At 36.8% G+C, this 15160-nt stretch overlaps 1 protein-coding gene across 2 annotated transcripts in view; it reads left to right on the top strand.

The window, feature by feature from the left end:
- Window positions 1–15160, top strand: part of LOC146536602 (adhesion molecule nephrin-like) — a 94243-nt gene that overhangs the window by 18382 nt on the left and 60701 nt on the right. The window lies entirely within an intron of this gene.

Here is a 15160-nt window from a genome sequence, read left to right as displayed (position 1 = left end):
TAATTTCAATAACAAACAAAAATGAACCTGTAACTTCCGACACCCCCAATCAACTCAATTCATTTAAGTCAAATAATGAATTAAGGTCCTTTGAAGTACCAACAAAAGCTAGCCCTTTCATAATTAAGCTTCTATCCTTTATAGGGCACGTATGACGGTTGGGGCGAGTGTACCCGTCCAAAATTGTAATTTACGTCTAAAGAACGCAATTATTATGATGGGCCCTAAATTGTGATATATTTTAAGGGATTGTACTTTTTTTTACTTTCACGCTGTATCCCCATTTAGCAGAGTAGGCAGAAGGAACCTAATTTTGTTTACCGATCTCCAATTTTCGCTCATTTTTCAAAGCATTAATTGCTTTGATAAGCTTGGCCGAGTTTTGTAAAACAAAAACCGTATTTGTTGTTAAAATGGCAACAGAAATACACCATCTGTGAAATTATCTACTGCCTATAATAGTTCATAAAGTACAGATGGACAAACAGAGGAGTCATAGCAACAGGGTCCCGTTTTACCATTTGGATACGGAACCCTAAAAACACACATATTATTTGAACATATTCATATTATAGAAAACCAATTTCCATTTACAATCTACAATTAAAGCCAACCTATTGACAAGGTACACACATACATTTGTATGTGTTATACATATATATATTAGACATCCGTACGAGTTAAAATTCTTCGAACTTGGCCTCGAGCCAACGAAAGGGTCGATAGTACATAAACGTCGCACCTACTGACACTGAATTCAGGGATTATGTAAACATTGACCGCTTGTGAGCTTTGTTGGTTAAACTGACAAAAAAAACTAGTTTTTAGTTTAGCTTTTGCATATACCTATACTAATCTAGGCTTTACCTAGAGACCGATAGTTGAAAATAACTAAAAGATGTGTATGGTACATTTAAGGTCTCCTAGGTAACTGCTTGCGGCTCAGGTGCATTGGATTATATAGACACGATTTAGGTATACCTATCTATACGATATATTATAGCTTTCCTCGATAAATTGACTATCGAATACGAAATGTTTAATTCGAACCAGTAGTTCCCGAGATTCGTTTGAAAGTTCAACCAAACAAACTCTTCAGTTTCATTATATTAGTAGAGTACCATAAATACACCAACGTAGTGTTAACCTTTAAGTATGGACGTCGGGTCTCACAGACCCATCTAGGTCTACGAATTCTACAAATCGGCCACTTCTCGGTGACCTCTGCTACTGAGTCGCTCCTCTCTGCTACCTTTCGTATTAATGACAAAATGAATGTGGATAGCAGTGGTTGTGTCTCTGGGTTCAAAACACGTGAGTATTTAACTTTCTAAACGGGGCCTGGGTCTGTCAGACCCGACGTCCATGTTTTCCATACATAATGATTTCAAAACACCATATATTTTTATAATATTACAAAATATACTTTAATATTTTAATTGTACTATTTGTATTCAAATGTTTTTGTTGTTATATATCATATATTATTTTGCATTATTTGTTATATATTTTAGTAATATAAATATTATTTACCTAAAAAAGATTAAATTTTTTTAGTTTTTATGATAAAATGAAAAAAAAATATCGACCAAGCACGTCAGGGACAAATATATCGGTACTTTATAATCAACATCAAATAAAAGAATGGGACGACGACATTTTATAAAGAAAATAGCACTTTATCAAATAAAAAGACGCGTTTCGTATACTAAACTACTCTAAGAATTGAGAATGACTTTGACTCGCGTTTCGCGATCTGATCTATCATTTATTGAACATGAAGCTAAAAAAATAGTGTTGGGTTCTTGAAAAACATGTATACTTTGCCCCCATAAGATATATAGAAAGACAACACATACTTATGTTGACTGCAATCGTCCTGTTAGCCAACAATGTTGAAAGCCATTATGTATCGATGTTCAATTGTACTATAGCGGTTGAGATGTGATACCACTATTTAATATGATCTTATTTATTTTACACTAAATGAGTAAAATTAAAAATCCAAATTTTGTGGAGAAATTGTCCAAATTTATTTAACTCACAGATACGTGAAGAGAAAATAATCACAGAAGGAAATAAAGAAATTTAAATAAATACCAATAGAAAATACAAGCTAAACTAGCACGTAATAGCAAGAAGTTAAGGTTGAGAATTGAATGCAAACTAAGAGAGCAATGGATACACAAGTGAATGTCGCAAGCGATTCTAGCCGACTCTTTAAACGTGGCGATGCTAGCTAGCAGCCTACGACACGCATAGCAAAAAAACTCGGAACAGGTTTGAATTGTTCCAATGCGCTGCGTGCGGATGATTTTAGTAAATGTAATAATATTAATTTAGAATAAGTAATGTTCCCTACAGTACTCCCCCCCAGAGACCTGGTTAAGGGCGATAGTAGTCTGGAAACTTGACTCTTCTTCCGCTTCTTGTCCGCCTCTCAAGTGTCTGCTCCACGTCAGATTGAGAGATAGCCTTTGGTGCTGTTATTATCCTCTTTGATGCAGGAACGGCCTCTCGCGTAACATATGCGGGCTGGATCCTGTCCACACTAACGTTATTAGGCTTACCACATATGTCTATTTTGAAATATTTAGGAGTCCTCTTGAGAACCTTGTATGGGCCAGCATAAGGTGGTTCGAGTGGTTTTCGGACGTGGTCCTGCCGTAAAAAAACATGTGTTGTCTCTGCAAGGTCAGCTGGCATATAAAAAGGACCTGTCCTATGCCATGACGTGGGCTTCGGTGAGAGTCGTGCCATACCAGCACGAAGACGAGTGACCAGATTTGTGATATCTGCAGTCCTGTAGTCTTCTGAGGGTGCCAGAAATTGCCCTGGAAGTCGAAGGGGCTCCCCGTAGACCAGCTCAGCCGCTGAAGCCTGAATGTCATCCTTCCAGGCACTACGGATGCCCAGCAGCACTAACGGAAGTGCTTCTGTCCAGGTCGAAGAGGGATGGCACATGATAGCTGCCTTCAGCTGCCGATGGAGTCTCTCGATCAAGCCGTTGGAAGCTGGATGATACGAAGTAGTCGTAAAGTGATGTGCACCAACCATGGCTGATAGTGCCTTGAAGAGATGCGACTCGAATTGACGACCCCTGTCGGTTGTAATTCGAAGAGGGCAGCCAAATCTTGCTATCCAACCAGAGAGAAGAGCGGCAGCACAGGAATCAGCTGTGATGTCCTTAAGTGGGAATGCCTCAGGCCATCGTGTGAAACGGTCGATGACAGTAAGGCAATATCTGAAATCAGACGAAACAGTTAAAGGTCCGACGATGTCGAGGTGGATGTGTTCAAACCTCGATGTAGGAGTTGGAATTGAGGATAAGGGAGCAAGGGTATGACGGTGAACTTTGCTCTTTTGACAAAGTACACACTCTCGTGTCCACTCTCTACAGTCTTTGCGAATCCCTGGCCATACGAATCTCTGTGTAACCAGCCGCACTGTAGCTGTCCTACCAGGATGGCTCAAGCTGTGTAAAGTTTCAAAAACTTGTCGGCGAAACTTCTCAGTAATGAACGGGCGCGGAGAAGACATTGATACGTCACAGTATAACTTCTGGTTACAGTGTGGCAAATCTACCTTAACCAGTTTTAACGATGAGCCTTTTTGAAGCAGACCTAGCAGTTCAGGATCAGTATCTTGAGCAAGTGCTAGAGCCTGGTAATCAATAGATCGACTCACCTCTTCCAGTCGTGACAGAGTATCAGCCACTACGTTCAAACGTCCTGGTAAGTATTGAATAATAGTTGTGAACTGAGAAATATAATCAAAGTACCGATATTGGCGCGGTGAGCATTTCTCTCTGTTAATGTTGAATGCATATGTGAGAGGTTTATGATCCGTGTGAATCACGAAGTTTCGAGCCTCAACCATGTGTCGAAAATATTTAATGGCTTCATAAATGGCTAACAGTTCTCTGTCGTAAGGACTATACTTCTTCTGCGCAGATGTTAATTTTTTAGAAAAGAAACCAAGAGGTTGCCATACGTTATTAACACGTTGTTGAAGAACTGCTCCAATTCCGACATCAGAAGCATCAGTGGCAATAGCTAGCTCTGCAGAAGGATCTGGGTGAGCCAGTAATGTGGCTTGAGATAAACAAGTCTTACATTTTTGAAAGGCTTCCATCATCTCCGGTGTCATAGTGATCGGCTTAGCTCGTTTCATCTTAGGTCCTAGAAGCGCAGCATCTAATGGTGCTTGGATATTTGCGGCGTCGGGAATAAACCGCCGATAAAAATTGAACATACCGAGGAAACGTCGTAATTCCTTAGCAGTTTTCGGCACATTGCACTCCTGTATGCTCTTTACGTTCGTCTCTAAAGGTTGAGTCCCAGAATCTGACTCTAGGTAACCAAGAAATTTTACCTGTCGCTGCCCGAAGACACACTTGGATGTGTTTATCAAAACACCATACTCTTTGAGCCTGGTGAAGAGTAGTCTGATGTGGCGCTGATGTTGTTCTTCAGAACTGGAAAATACCAAAATGTCGTCTAAGTAACCAAAACAAAAGTCATCAAAATCACGTAGCACTTCGTCCATGAACCTCTGAAAGGTTTGTGCTGCATTGCGCAGTCCGAAGGTCATGTACGGGAACTCGAAAAGTCCAAAAGGAGTTGTAATGGCTGTTTTGTGGATATCATTGACGTGTACTGGTATTTGATTGTACGCCTTGACTAGATCGATAGTTGAAAATACTGTACAACCAGAGAGTTGGTAGGAAAAATCCTGGATATGGCGTATCGGATACCTGTCAGGTACTGTGCGAGCATTGAGTGCTCTGTAATCACCACATGGTCTCCATCCGTCGTCCTTCTTCTTAACTAAGTGCAGAGCGGACGACCACGAACTGTTAGAGGAGCGGGCAGTTCCCTGTGACAGCATATCGTCAAATTCTTTTTTGGCTGCTTTCAGTCTTACTGGGTCTAAACGACGAGGTCTACTGGTAACCGGTGGTCCGGGAATGGTTTTGATGTAATGCACGGTATTATGCTTAGGTAAGGAAGACGTACCTGATGGTCTCGTTACCTTTGGAAACTCATGAAGCAGCTGATGGTATTTTGATTCTCCCGAAATGGCTTTGACTGACGCAAGGTCATCGGAGATATTTTCTTTTATTGCTTGCACTGACAGAGTGGTATTTCCATCGACGAGTCGCTGACATCTGCAATCTACAAGAAGATTGTAAAATATCAAAAAATCTACGCCGATAATAGGCTTTGAAACATCAGCGATGGTAAATTTCCAGGTGAAAGTACGCTTTAGTCCTAGGTCTAAGTGTAACAATGTAGGACCGTAAGTATGAATGACTGTACCGTTCGCCGCCATGAGTTCATACTTTGTCTTGGTACAGGGCGCCTTGGTAGCCAACCGTGGAAAAACGCAGAGATCCGAGCCAGTATCAATGAGGAAAAGCATTTTTGAAATACGGTCGGTAATGAAAAGACGGCCTGTAGGTAAAGGGCAGACGTTGGCCGCTACTTCCGGCTGCCCAGAGAGTTTTCCGACTCTCCGTAATGACATGGCTGCACACATTTTTTAGCATTTGAACCAAATTTAAAATGGTACCAACACTTTTGCCGGGTAGTCGACTTCCTGCGATGTCTGGAATGGCTCCGGGAACGCTCTTTAAATTTTGATGAGACCGAGTTGTGACGTACCTGGGTCGAGAGTTCCGATACCTGCTTGGTCAGGAGTTGGATCTGCTTGGCCATTTCTTCCAACATGGAGGATGCAGGGGGTGTGGCCATCGCAGATGTGCTTGCGACCTGTGGTGATGAGGGTGCTATCTCATGCACCTAGTCTGCCAGGTCAGCTAATTTTTCGATAGGCAGATCAGGCTGTGAAGCTATAACCGTTTGAATGTTTTGTGGTAACCTACTCGACCATAATGTTTTTAAAAAATCCTTGGGGACAGATGAACCCGCAAGATCTTGCATGTATCGCAGAAACTGTGATGGCTTGCGATCACCTAGCTGCTCGTGCCTCAGCAACTGCATCACTTTCTTTTCTTGAGACGCAGACAATCTTTTAATCAGTTGCGTTTTAAGAGTGATGTATTTATCCGTCTCGGGAGGAGAAATGATAATATCCTTCACCTCGACAGCAAATTGATTATCTAACTGAGCGGCAACGTAATAAAATTTTGTAGTATCACTTGTTATATTAGATAAAGCAAACTGACCTTCCATTTGTGAAAACCAAAGGGCTGGTTCTTCCGGCCAGAATGGTGGAATACGCACGCCAATTCTGCACACGTTGGATGTAGTCGCGTCCTCCATCTTGTATCAGAGGTCACTTGCCAAGGTCGTTAAAATGGCCTCCTGCCGTTTTAAATCTTCTTGCCAGCAGTAAACGTAGGTATTTATTGTAGTGCTCACCAATTTAGGGGTCACCAATATAGCGGTTGAGATGTGATACCACTATTTAATATGATCTTATTTATTTTACACTAAATGAGTAAAATTAAAAATCCAAATTTTGTGGAGAAATTGTCCAAATTTATTTAACTCACAGATACGTGAAGAGAAAATAATCACAGAAGGAAATAAAGAAATTTAAATAAATACCAATAGAAAATACAAGCTAAACTAGCACGTAATAGCAAGAAGTTAAGGTTGAGAATTGAATGCAAACTAAGAGAGCAATGGATACACAAGTGAATGTCGCAAGCGATTCTAGCCGACTCTTTAAACGTGGCGATGCTAGCTAGCAGCCTACGACACGCATAGCAAAAAAACTCGGAACAGGTTTGAATTGTTCCAATGCGCTGCGTGCGGATGATTTTAGTAAATGTAATAATATTAATTTAGAATAAGTAATGTTCCCTACAGTACCTTATCTTGAGGTGTTGTCAAAATTTTTATTTTATACCATAAGATGTAATTTCTTTATTTTTTTTAATTGTTAGACTTTATATTTTGTTAAAAAAATATTTATTTTATTATCTGTCTTTTTTTATAGTATTATTTTCTTAAGAGTCATCCCATGTGGCCAAAGACTGAAATTGTGACTTTAAGTTACTTAAATCGTTGTGATGCGTAAAGTTTAATAAAAAGCGATTTTATTTATATTGATTTTGTTTGATTAGAGGCTATTCATGTAAACTAAAACATAAAATTATCTTCTTCCTTTAAAAAACAGACGGAATATGACCAATAAATACACTGGTCTGACAGACCCGACGTCCATATGTGTGTTATAAAAAAATCACGTCCATAGTTAAAGGTTAAGAGAGTCGTTCTGGAAAGAGCTGACGCAAGAAACTAAGCAAGACTTTTTTTAGATCAACTATTTACAGAAATAGCTTAGCGTAAAGATAGTCAATTCCCCACGCACCACCCAATTTTGCAAACATTAAGTGTTAATTAGTGCAACTTAACGCCGCTTTCTCCGCTTACCGGATTGAGGAAATGCAGATAATTCCTCTTAATGGGCATCGAACCCAAAAGCATCTTGTTTATTGTCAGACGTTATGCTACTATGCCAAATCGTCCTTTATAAATTAAAATATAACTATAAAATGACAACATAAATTAATATTTAGTATGTCAATCTAAATAGAACGCTAAAAGGAAGACAAATCGTACAGTGAGCTAAAATAGTTCAGTACCACCAGTTGACAGTAAACCACCGATGCCAGCAATTGGCAGTTAGCCGAATATTTGTTACTACATCTTATTAAGATTAATGTTAACTTTCTTAGAATGGTATAGAGACATAGATTTTGTAATTATATGTGAGTTATTTCTTTTTCTAAGAACTTTTAATTGGTTTTAAATGGTAGATAAATCAATATAAAAAGGCAAAAAATGAGGTCATCGAGGTTGTTTTTTCATTCTCTTCAAACAGCGTAGCATTTTGTTTCTTTCCAACATGTAGTAGGGCTGGAAAGGGCCCGGGAACCTGGGAAACTAATGTTAAGACACTTCCGTTCCCATCTTTCCACCATCATCTTCAACGCCGTTACCAGAGCGACTAAATGAAAATAATAAATATTTTATTCCCCCAATTCTAAATTGAACCCATTCGCATTCACAAAATCACGTTTGTGCCCAACCCTTGGTGGGCGAGGGCGACTTACGCTTGTCCGGTTTTTGTAGGCAAAGATTACAAACTACTTTTCAAGCATTTTTACCAAAATAAAAATCTTCTATTATAAAAAATTGTTTATTTTACTCAACCAAAACAAAAAACCTATATTTTCAATAAAAACACAACTAAAATCGTTCCTTAAGCCACTTAACTATTCAATTATAATAAAAATATGAATGTAAACAGATTAATTTTCATATTACTCAAGATGGAATAATCCACGGCTTTTCCAATATACCTCAAATTGGTGCTATAAAGTGTTTTAATGTTACTCAGATATTCCGATGCTACGGATTTGCATAAGCTCGATAAATAAAATATCATCCAAGCCTTCTATTTTGCTCATTTGTTATTATATTTTCTGCTTTTTCTGTGTTTCCGATTAAATTTAATTTTTTTATATTTCATTAACGAAACGAAAGTGAGATATAATGAACGTGATTAGTGTCTGAGCACTAGGTTCCCAGGTTCCCTTTGACAACTCTGCTATGTGAGGGTAAAAAAAAAACAAGAAAAATGAGACTATATGGAAGAAGGATCATAATAAAGTGTGTGGTAACACTACACTACTCTTTTAATCCAACGGATGACCGACAAAATAAGTATGCTATGAGGATTTTTAAGACCAGCACAGTAATTGTCCTAAAGAGAGTTAAGTAATGGGCATTCGGTTAATTTAAACCGTAGTTAAGTTGAATGATTTTGTTTTTTTGGCTTTAATCGTAGTGGTTTTTCTAGTTAGTCGTGGTGGGAAGTACTTAGGATGTTTTTTAATTACAAGTTAACTTTGGAGACACGAGAGATTGAATTATTTTCAATAAAATCTGGTTAGCAAAGCGTGCCGTTATGAAAATTGGGTGAAAAGTGGGGAACGGTATATTCTGGGTAAACCTAGTGTTAAGACACTCCATTCCTATTAAAACACTTCCATTGAGTTTCGAATTTTCAAATATTTTTTTAGCCGTATAGGCTACGATCAGTGTAATGGTCGTGGGTTTAGTCCCCAAGAATAAAGATTTTATAAGGGTAACGGGTAACGGCGTTGAGTTTCGCTATCGTTCAAAAAACTTGAATTTGGGCTCAACAGATAGCAGGTTAGGTTTTCTCTGTATATCTCATTAAGCGGGATAAAGCGTGAAACAAAAATACAAAGCACATCATCTATCAATTAGCAAACCAAAGCCTTTATTAAGCGTCAGGCGACACCAGCACACAAGTCCAACAGTAACAGGTGACAAAACGTGGATGCTCTCCAAGCTGGGTCAATACCCTGCGTAGTACGTACGTAGTCTAATTTGTCAGTGCTATTTCTAATACGTACCTGAGTGTTTATTTATGCTCACCACTAGCTAGGTGGAAGTTGAAATATATTTTGTTTGGATTTTATATTGATTTTTCGTTTTATCCTTCTATTGGCATTGTTAAAATGGGTAACTTTACTCGTGGTGTTTAATTTTTAGGTTTAAGTGATTTTTAAGTATGGGGGCCATTGCAGCATGATGTGATTATAGATGTGATGGTTGTGGATTCTATTTTCACTGAGGGATTTAGTTTATATTAAAATTATTTTCATTTTCCCCGATCTGCCTGATGGAGTTTGACGAGCGGATTTGAGTTGCGCTATTTAACACGTAGTCACCAGAGCGAAGAACCTAATAGGAACTAAACCCACAACCTGTCGCATGCTTGCATGCTTGTGTCACTGCGCCACGACTGGCCTCAAAAGGAAAAAGAATTATGAATTTCTTAAAGACGTTTTGGGTGTATCAGCATATATTTTAGAAACTGAAATATTTTTAATCTCAAAAATAAGTATAGCAATAGTGGAAAATAACATAATTTATTCCAATTGTACTAATACTATAGAATCTTATTTTTATTACCACATTATGTTCTAAACTACATCACTATTTGACATGTGCTCTTAGATCAATTTATTTCCTTTGGCGCGCAGCCAGTGTACGTATTCTTTATATTACTTACTAGCTTTCACCCACAGTTTTGTCAGTTTGGTGAATGGAAGTAAATATGATATAAGTTACAGGTTGTGAGTTCAATTCCCACTCAGCACTTCAGCACTCAATGCCTCCAGATTGCGGCGAACGGAGTGCTTTAACATTAGGTTCCCATCTCTGCTCTACCTATGTGTATTAACGAGGTTTCCCCATTTTCATACTAAATTTACAAACACACCGTCATTGATCACAACATACGTTTAACTCTCACAAAATTTCCATTTTGCCCATCGCGTTGTAGTGTGAGGATCTCAGGGACTGGAAAGCCTGGACTTGTGACTCAAGAGAGGCTTTATGGCCTTCATCCCTTTGACAAGCGTAGCGTTCACCTTTACTGTTCAAGCCCCTCTCTTTACATTACCAAAGAAATGATCCTGCTAATACCGCCTTTGATAGATTCGTTCTAGAAACGTGATTTTTTCATCTTTACACCTTATATATTTTGTGGTTCTTTTCTAGTGGCGCTACGGTTAGTCTAATTTTATATTTGATCTTTGGCTTTCGTCCAAATTATGCTGATCTCTAAATATCGGATGTCGCGTGCAATTCTGTATTTAGGACAGTTTTGAAGGGGGATCGGTTATTTTTAGAGCGGAGTGACAGTTTTTTTAGATACACTCAACGTAAACATAGGAGTTTTTGTCGTTTAATTTTTTTTGAATTTAGTGGGCTACTTTAGATCGTAAAGCTTATGAACCCATATTGGATTTTTCTGCTGTGTTCCATGTTTAAGAGTTTTACAAAAAAGACTTATTACCGAAAATAATTTTAGTAATAATATTTATTGGTACCTATTGAATTAGTTGTAATTCGTTTTATTAATAAACTAGAACCTGTATTTTAGGGGAGTAGGATATTTTGGGAGCAGAATGACACTTTTTTTAGATACAGTCAACCGACACACTAGACTGCTTGTTGTATTGAACTTAGTTACATCTTTTATTGGGCTAATCTTTTTAAGTTTATAGAGGAGAGAGAAAAGAGAGAGAAAACTATGTAATTTGGTGGTTTTTTCTTTTTTTTTTATTTAGTTTTAAATATAGGTATGATTTGTTTTTAGCTTCACATGTATTAGTAGGCAGAAAGATCCTAGTATAGTATACCTATAGCACAGAGTTAAATGTTCTTTCTGCCCACCCTTCTACATGCAAAAATATAAAATGCTTAATACAGTTATTCATTAATTTAAGTGGAAGCTTAAAAAGGCACTTTAAAAAAAAATATTTGATTGACGTAGGTAAGATCACGTCACTTTTAGACAAGCTATGTCATCGCCATACATGTTACGGTTTGTTGATATCACATTTACCGTTTTTTATTGTTTTTTTTATGTTTTGGAATGGATAATATAACAAATATTTTTTATAACTCCACAGTGTATCCAATATTTATCATGGTGGTCAGAGGGAACCCAATATTATGGCACTCCGTTCGTAATATTTCCTCCAATTTTCGTATGTATTTCGATCCCGTTCTGTTATAAAAAATAACTTTAGGAAGTATAATATGATTCCTACTGACAGAAATATGGCTTCATCTACCTAGACTTTTTATTATAATATACCTAAATTATATAAAATGCTTAAATAAATTGTAGTTTGTGTTGTTCTGATTTATTATATTACAATAAATGTTTATCTTAATCCATTCAGAAGTGCGTAAAAGTGAAACAAACATCCACCCCGCAAACTTTCATATTTATAATAAAAGTAAGATAAAATTAATAAATTAAACTATAAATAAACAAATAAAATAGAAACTATAGCACATTAGTTCTTACTTCGCTAAAGACAGCGTTACATCAAAAGACGAGAGCCCGACGAATTGAGTTAGGTAGAGAACGTTTCCATTGACAGACGAAATAAACAAAAAAAACAGATTCTCTGGATAGGCAGAGTGAACTATTTCTCTTTGAGCGGCGGAACTAAACGCTGCATTATGCCTGGCCAGGACAAATATTTTTTGATTTCAGAAAATATAGATCGAATTTACAATCATTATGCTTATAATCAGATACTCGACTACTTATTCTAATAAACTATTGAGTTTATTTTTTCTTTTTGCTATCGGCTTTTCTGTTTATTTATAATATTTTTTTTATTTCACATTTTTTTTATACAATTTCTTAGCATCGTGTATTCCGTACATTATAGTGATTTGAACCTGCTTTCAATTATTTTTGAATACCTATTCATTGCTATACCATTTGACTTAGTTTGTCAATTTTTTTCATTTTGCCAACATGATAATTGGTTGTCGTTATAGTAAATTTGGATTACAGTAATCAAGTAATTGGGTTTAGTGATATCCTCAAGGTTAATATAAATCGATTGACAAACATCATCAAAATTGATCCAGACATTTGGTCTCTACAACGCAACATAGGAACACACGTATAAATATACATGCATAGACTGATAAATACATTACACTTCTTTGCATCGCGCATTCGGGTAAAAAGATCAAAATAACTAAACACGCACGTCAAAAATACCGTGTCGTCTCTAACAATGTAAGCAAAGTGTACACACGCACCGTTATTAGATCATAGCTGGTGTGATGCGGCAAAGAGTCTCTATGTTTTATGTATGCGGCGTTCTGTACCGTAACGACCGCTGCCATATTAGACCGGTTTTACTGGATACGAAAAATAACATTTTGTTTCGTATTATGAAAGGTTTTCAAATGAAATTGCTGAAATTTGGTGTGATATACAATTTTGTTGTTACGTTTTGCCGAATTATAATTGTATTAGAGAGTTTCTTTTGGCAGTGGAATAGTATGTGATTGTAAAATAAATGATTGTGGGTTCGATCTGTGATCAGGGGAATAATTATTATAGGTATATGGGACTGTCACATGGCCTGGCGTTGAGTTTTGTCATTTGCGCGGAAAACGGAGAAAAAATGTTAACTTACTAAGTATTTATTTTTCGTCATTTATTGTGTCGATGCCCCCATTGGAATTTATAAATTCATTTTTTGCGTTTTTTAAATATTACTTATATTAGTATTGTAAACGTGAAACTTATAAAAAAATATTTTTTTTAATTATTCTGTATATAACATTTTTTAAATTTCTAACTTATTCTTGAAAAGTATGAAGACAAGGTCAAGTAGTACATACTTTCGAGATACTCTCTTACACTTTCCACCCTAATTCGAGACATTGCGTGTGTTGTCGTCGCGTGGCATTGTTGTTAAATGGCGGCACTCAACGCCACGTTCTGTCTTTACTAGAGCAGTGATATTGATATTTTTAGTATTTTTAAAATGTAAACGCATAAAAATTTGAACATAACGTGATTTGAACCCGTCATGGGAACCGTTCAAGAAGCGTGGGTTCAAATCCCGCTGCTAAAGTCAAGTATCAACGAAATGAAATTAAAAGGAATATAAATTTTCCGAGCAATTAACACTAGTGGGTAGTTCGTTATATGATTAAAAATAAATTAAACTTTTCTACAGCAGAAGCAAAATTTTAAACTGTAACTAAAACAAACTGCACGCGTATCATAATTATGTAAAATATCATTCTCGTTCTCAAAGTATCTAACTTTAGTTAATTAACGTATATTATGAGTTAAACTAAAGCATTTGGATATACTCCTCTTTGGATATCTAATGTTGAACACTCGAGTGGTGCAGTTGTTGATTGTACCCAAGACCGTAGTGGATTCGATGGATGTTTACATTTTAGAAATAAAAAAAATGTCAGACTATAATTGCTTAGTAACACAGCTTGTGAATGTTAACTCGGTGGTTGTGGGCTCGATTCCATAACGGGGGAATAAATTATTCCTCGCTCCTGATAAGAAGACTAGGGCATGGCAGGTCAGGGAAGCATCATCACTGCTCATTTTAAAATGACTCAAAATTAAGTGCAAATTAGGGGACTGATCGGGGATGAATTGGGGATTGGGATTTGATTCTTCTCTGAGGTCATTAGGTTTATCTGGCTCTGGTGTTTTTCCAGCTCGAGCTCTTTTCTTCTTCGTTCTGACACAACGCGGCGTTGAATTCCTCCATTTAACGTACAACGTCTCTCAATTTGCGTGCGAAGATACAGGAGTGTCTTAACACTAATTTCTCTCCACTTACTGCATGCATACAAAAAAAAAGAATTGATAAAATAAATTGAAATAATAAAAAAGAGGCTTATTTGTAAAAACTTTTAAAAACCTAGCAGTGAAATGACAAAGAACCATCCTAGTTTTATTTTCTCAGCTACTGTACTAATGTAACTGTACAAGATAAATTTCATTACAGTCTGTATAAACTCAAAGCTTCTTGGGACAAAGTTAATAAACATAATATTAAATTTTGGATCTTAATCGAGTTGTAGGGAAGATGCTTGAAGGCCTTATCTTAGTGTGATTGTTTTAATAATTTTGGTAGCTATTTGAGGTTTAAGTTATCGAATTATTTAAAAATGTAAAAATGTTGAAAATGTAAAAAATTCTCATAATTTCTAGAGTGGTTATTTAATTTGCTTATAGTTACATTTATTACTCATAGCTTCACGCTATATCCCGTAGGCAGGACAGGGTAGACAGAGGGAATAAGGGAATATAATGTTAAAACACTCCGTTTCACTAAAAAGATGGTGGATTCAACAAAACCCTCGCTTTGTCCCGTTACCATAGTGATGAAAAAAAAAACTTTCATTTCCTCGAGAGAATATCGAGCCCACAACCTACAATGTTGATGATGCTGAAGGAAGAAGAAGCTTGAAGACCCCTTGATTATAAAACAATTTCTTATAAACTACATTTTATATTTAAATTATTTTCGTTTCTTAGTCTCGAAAATTGGGAGGAAACTAGAGGACGTAGTGTCTTGACCCTAGATTCCCTCTACCTATCCTGCTATAATGAAAAAGAGTGACTACTTCTTTAATTTTAAATTACAAATTCTTAATAAAGACTGTATAAATCATACTGTCTATATTGCATACCAGTTTTCTCAGTAAACAGGGAGGAATATACACGCATCTAGTAATTTCCTGCCTTCTGGGCTCCTAGATCCAAAACTGCCGTTCAAAAT

Source organism: Heliconius melpomene, chromosome 8 (assembly GCF_056956725.1).
Source record: "Heliconius melpomene rosina isolate 202511_hmr_F chromosome 8, ASM5695672v1, whole genome shotgun sequence".
Classification (NCBI taxonomy): Eukaryota; Metazoa; Arthropoda; class Insecta; order Lepidoptera; family Nymphalidae; genus Heliconius; species Heliconius melpomene.
This window is presented reverse-complemented; position numbering and strand designations above follow the sequence as displayed.